This window comes from Somniosus microcephalus, unplaced genomic scaffold (genome assembly GCF_052327205.1).
Source record: "Somniosus microcephalus isolate GS21.2 unplaced genomic scaffold, FLI_Smic_1.0 scaffold1761, whole genome shotgun sequence".
Classification (NCBI taxonomy): Eukaryota; Metazoa; Chordata; class Chondrichthyes; order Squaliformes; family Somniosidae; genus Somniosus; species Somniosus microcephalus.
Window position 1 is genome coordinate 7501 of NW_028226948.1, and position 6322 is coordinate 13822.

Here is a 6322-nt window from a genome sequence, read left to right on the forward strand (position 1 = left end):
TTGGGGACTGGGCTGTTTAGAAAGGCCGGTGGCGGGCGCTCCGTTCCCGACTCCCGTGTCCGATTAGGGTGGGGGACGGCTGGTTGGAAAGCCCCGACGCTGGCGCAGATTATATTGCCGGACTGGCCCCTGGCGAGTTGGGCAAAGTGTCGCAGTCCGGCAGCGGGTAACAGGCCAGCGGTCAGCGGCAGCTTATCGGTGATAACTTCGGGAAGGAAAGTCCGATCCGGTCGGGGTGAACTGCGACTGAACGGGGTGGTGGGGCCGCACAGACCAGTAGCGGGATTGTGTAGCTGCCTCTTGGCCCGGCCGAGGTACAGCCGTTGGCTGGAGACCGCTTTCCGACTGCTGAGCCGGTGCCGCGGGGACCCACCTTGACGCGCCGGCTGTCCGAGCAAGCCAGGGGCAAGGGGCATCCATAGGTACCAGAAGGGAGTCGGTCCGACACCGGGAAGTCGGGTGCCCGTCGCTCCGAATCGAGCCCGGTGTTTTCGTGCGTGTAACGGGGCGGGCGTTTGGACCCGGTTGTCCGGGAGCGGGTCCCCAACGGCGGGAGATTGCCTGGGTTTGGCCGGCCGGCAGTCGAACGCCTTTGGCTCCGGACTCCCGTGTCCGATTTCGGTCAGGGAGGGCTGGTTGGAAAGCCCCGACGCTGGCGCACACTATATTATCGGCCTGGGCCCCGGCAAGTTCGGGAAAGTGTCGCAGTCCCGTTCCGGCGGCCGCCCCGTCGGTCAGCGGCAGCTTATCGCGGATAACTTCGGGACGGAAAGTCCGATCCGGTCGGGGTGAACTGCGACTGAACGGGGTGGCGGGGCCGCACAGACCAGTAGCGGGCTTGTGTAGCTGCCTCTTGGCCCGGCCGAGGTACAGCCGTTGGCTGGAGACCGCTTTCCGACTGCTGAGCCGGTGCCGCGGGGACCCACCTTGACGCGCCGGCTGTCCGAGCAAGCCAGGGGCAAGGGGCATCCAGTGGTACCAGAAGGGAGTCGGTCCGACACCGGGAAGTCGGGTGCCCGTCGCTCCGAATCGAGCCCGGGGTTTTCGTGCGTGTAACAGGGCGGGCGTTTGGACCCGGTTGTCCGGGAGCGGGTCCGCAACGGCGGGAGATTGCCTGGGTTTGGCCGGCCGGCAGTCGAACGCCTTTCGCTCCGGACTCCCGTGTCCGATTTCGGTCAGGGAGGGCTCGTTGGAAAGCCCCGGCGCTGGCGCACACTATATTATCGGCCTGGACCCCGGCAAGTTCGGGAAAGTGTCGCAGTCCCGTAGCGGCTGCCGCCCCGTCGGTCAGCGGCAGCTTATCGGGGATAACTTCGGGACGGAAAGTCCGATCCGGTTGGGGTGAACTGCGACTGAACGGGGTGGGGGGGCCGCACAGACCAGTAGCGGGCTTGTGCAGCTGCCGCTTGGCCCGGCCGAGGTACGGCCGTTGGCTGGAGACCGCTTTCCGACTGCTGAGCCGGAGCCGCGGGGGCCCACCTTGACGCGCCGGCTGTACTAGCAAGCCAGGGGCAAGGGGCATCCAGTGGTACCGGAACGGAGTCGGTCCGACACCGGGAAGCCGGGTGCCCGTCGCTCCGAATCGAGCCCGGTGTTTTCGTGCGTGTAACAGGGCGGGCGTTTGGACCCGGTTGTCCGGGAGCGGGTCCGCAACGGCGGGAGGTTGCCTGTGTTTGGCCGGCCGGCAGTCGAACGCCTTTGGCTCCGGACTCCCGTGTCCGATTTCGGTCAGGGAGGGCTCGTTGGAAAGCCCCGGCGCTGGCGCACACTATATTATCGGCCTGGACCCCGGCAAGTTCGGGAAAGTGTCGCAGTCCCGTAGCGGCTGCCGCCCCGTCGGTCAGCGGCAGCTTATCGGGGATAACTTCGGGACGGAAAGTCCGATCCGGTTGGGGTGAACTGCTACTGAACGGGGTGGGGGGGCCGCACAGACCAGTAGCGGGCTTGTGCAGCTGCCGCTTGGCCCGGCCGAGGTACAGCCGTTGGCTGGAGACCGCTTTCCGACTGCTGGGCCGGAGCCGCGGGGGCCCACCTTGACGCGCCGGCTGTCCTAGCAAGCCAGGGGCAAGGGGCATCCAGTGGTACCGGAACGGAGTCGGTCCGACACCGGGAAGCCGGGTGCCCGTCGCTCCGAATCGAGCCCGGTGTTTTCGTGCGTGTAACAGGGCGGGCGTTTGGACCCGGTTGTCCGGGAGCGGGTCCGCAACGGCGGGAGGTTGCCTGAGTTTGGCCGGCCGGCAGTCGAACGCCTTTGGCTCCGGACTCCCGTGTCCGATTTCGGTCAGGGAGGGCTCATTGGAAAGCCCCGGCGCTGGCGCACACTATATTATCGGACTGGATCCCGGCAAATTCGGGAAAGTGTCGGCGACCCGTACCGGCTGCCGCCCCGTCGGTCAGCGGCAGCTTATCGGGGATAACTTCGGGAAGGAAAGTCCGATCCGGTCGGGGTCAACTGCCACTGAACGGGGTGGCGGGGCCGCACAGACCAGTAGCGGGCTTGTGTAGCTGCCCCTTTCCCCGGCCGAGGTACAGCCGTTGGCTGGAGACCGCTTTCCGACTGCTGAGCCGGAGCCGCGGGGGCCCACCTTGACGCGCCGGCTGTCCTAGCAAGCCAGGGGCAAGGGGCATCCAAGGGTACCGGAACGGAGTCGGTCCGACACCGGGAAGCCGGGTGCCCGTCGCTCCGAATCGAGCCCGGTGTTTTCGTGCGTGTAACGAGGCGGGCGTTTGGACCCGGTTGTCCTGGAGCGGGTCCGCAACGGCGGGGGATTGCCTGTGTTTGGCCGGCCGGCAGTCGAACGCCTATCGCTCTGGACTCCCGTGTCCGATTTCGGTCAGGGAGGGCTCGTTGGAAAGCCCCGGCGCTGGCGCACACTATATTATCGGCCTGGACCCCGGCAAGTTCGGCAAAGTGTCGCCATCCCGCAGCGGCTGACGGGCCGCCGGTGAGCGGCAGCTTATCGGGCATAACTTCGGGAGGGAAAGTCCGATCCGGTCCGGATCAACGGCAGCCGAACGGGGTGGCGGGCCCGCACAGACCAGTGCCTGGCTTGTGTAGCTGCCCCTTTCCCCGGCCGAGGTACAGCCGTTGGCTGGAGACCACTTTCCGACCACTGAGACGGCGGGGCGGGGGGCGGCCTGCACGCGCCGGCTGCCAGAGCAAGCCAGGGGCAAGGGGCATCCAACGGTATCTGAACGGAGTCGGTCCGACACCGGGAAGCCGGGTGCCCGTCGCTCCGAATCGAGCCTGGGGTGTACGTGTGTTTAACAAGGCGGGCGTTTGGACCCGGTTGCCCGGCACCAGTCGAACGCCTGTCGCTCCCGACTCCCGTGTCCGATTTCGTTCGGGGATGGCTCGTTGGAAAGCCCCGGCTCCGGCGCACACTATATTGCCGAAGTGGCCCCGGGCGAGTTCGGGAAAGTGTCGCCGTCCCGCAGCGGCTGACGGGCCGTCGGTCAGCGGCAGCTTATCGGGGATAACTTCGGGAAGGAAAGTCCGATCCGGTCGGGGACAACGGCAGCTGAACGGGGTGGCGGGGCCGCACAGAGCAGTGCCTCGCTTGTGTAGCTGCCTCTTTCCGCGGCCGAGGTACAGCCGTTGGCTGGTGACCGCTTTCCGACCACTGAGACGGCGGGGCAGGGGGCGGCCTGCACGCGCCGGCTGCCAGAGCAAGCCAGGGGCAAGGGGCATCCAGCGGTATCTGAACGGAGTCGGTCCGACACCGAGAAGCCGGGTGCCCGTCGCTCCGAAGCGAGACCGGGGTTTTTCGTGTGTAACGTGGCGGGCCTTTGGACCCGGTTGGCCGGGCGGCAGTGGAACACACACAGACACTCGCATACACTGAGAGAGACAGAGAGAAGATAGAGATACACAGAGTGAGAAAGACAAAGTCAACTCAGTAACTGAAATGTGAAAACTGACAACTGGGAAACCAAAAGTCAGAGTGGCAAATGATGAACCAAGGTGGCAAATGATTAACTGAAAACTTGTCATTCACATTTGGGACGGAATTCAGGATGGGAATGTATTCGGCCGCCTTACCGGGGCTTGGGGGTGCTGCTTTCCCGCTTGTGGAACCGAGTTGGGGTCGTCAAATGGCCTGGTGCATTGTTTGAAACACTGGTTAATGAGTTGTCAAGGTCGGAAATCATAGAACATAAGAGCAGCTCATTAACTGAAATTTTGAACATCGACAACTGGTTAACCAAAAGCCAGAGCGACAAATGATTAACCAAGGAGGCAACTCATTAACTGAATTTCGAACATCGACAACTGGATAACCAAAAGTCAGAGCGACAAATGATTAACCAAGGAGGCAACTCATTAACTGAATTTCGAACATCGACAACTGGTTAACCAAGAGTCAGAGCGACAAATGATTAACCAAGGAGGCAACTCATTAACTGAATTTCGAACATCGACAACTGGTTAACCAAAAGACACAGGGACAAATGAGTAACCAAAGGGCCAACTCATTAACTGAAATTTCAAAGAGGCAACTCATTAACTGAAATTTTGAACATCGACAACTGGTTAACCAAAAGCCAGAGCGACAAATGAATAACCAAGGAGGCAACTCATTAACTGAATTTCGAACATCGACAACTGGTTAACCAAATGTCAGAGCGACAAATGATTAACCAAGGAGGCAACTCAATAACTGAATTTCGAACATCGACAACTGGTTAACCAAGAGTCAGGGCGACAAATGATTAACCAAGGAGGCAACTCATTAACTGAATTTCGAACATCGACAACTGGTTAACCAAGAGTCAGAGCGACAAATGATTAACCAAGGAGGCAACTCATTAACTGAATTTCGAACATCGACAACTGGGTAACCAAAAGACACAGGGACAAATGAGTAACCAAAGGGCCAACTCATTAACTGAAATTTCAAAGAGGCAACTCATTAACTGAAATTTTGAACATCGACAACTGGATAACCAAATGTCAGAGCGACAAATGAGTAACCAAGCAGGCAACTGATTAACTGAAAACTTGTCATTCACATTTGGGACGGAATTCACGATGGGAATGTATTCGGCCCCCTTACCGGGCCTTGGGGTGCTGCTTTCCCGCTTGTGGAACCGAGTTGGGGTCGTCAAATGGCCTGGTGCATTGTTTGAAACACTGGTTAATGAGTTGTCAAGGTCGGAAATCATAGAACATAAGAGCAGCTCATTAACTGAAATTTTGAACATCGACAACTGGTTAACCAAAAGCCAGAGCGACAAATGATTAACCAAGGAGGCAACTCAGTAACTGAATTTCGAACATCGACAACTGGTTAACCAAAAGACACAGGGACAAATGAGTAACCAAAGGGCCAACTCATTAACTGAAATTTCAAAGAGGCAACTCATTAACTGAAATTTTGAACATCGACAACTGGTTAACCAAAAGCCAGAGCGACAAATGATTAACCAAGGAGGCAACTCATTAACTGAATTTCGAACATCGACAACTGGTTAACCAAATGTCAGAGCGACAAATGATTAACCAAGGAGGCAACTCAGTAACTGAATTTCGAACATCGACAACTGGTTAACCAAGAGTCAGGGCGACAAATGATTAACCAAGGAGGCAACTCATTAACTGAATTTCGAACATCGACAACTGGGTAACCAAAAGACACAGGGACAAATGAGTAACCAAAGGGCCAACTCATTAACTGAAATTTCAAAGAGGCAACTCATTAACTGAAATTTTGAACATCGACAACTGGATAACCAAATGTCAGAGCGACAAATGAGTAACCAAGCAGGCAACTGATTAACTGAAAACTTGTCATTCACATTTGGGACGGAATTCACGATGGGAATGTATTCGGCCCCCTTACCGGGCCTTGGGGTGCTGCTTTCCCGCTTGTGGAACCGAGTTGGGGTCGTCAAATGGCCTGGTGCATTGTTTGAAACACTGGTTAATGAGTTGTCAAGGTCGGAAATCATAGAACATAAGAGCAGCTCATTAACTGAAATTTTGAACATCGACAACTGGTTAACCAAAAGCCAGAGCGACAAATGATTAACCAAGGAGGCAACTCAGTAACTGAATTTCGAACATCGACAACTGGTTAACCAAAAGACACAGGGACAAATGAGTAACCAAAGGGCCAACTCATTAACTGAAATTTCAAAGAGGCAACTCATTAACTGAAATTTTGAACATCGACAACTGGTTAACCAAAAGCCAGAGCGACAAATGATTAACCAAGGAGGCAACTCATTAACTGAATTTCGAACATCGACAACTGGTTAACCAAATGTCAGAGCGACAAATGATTAACCAAGGAGGCAACTCAGTAACTGAATTTCGAAC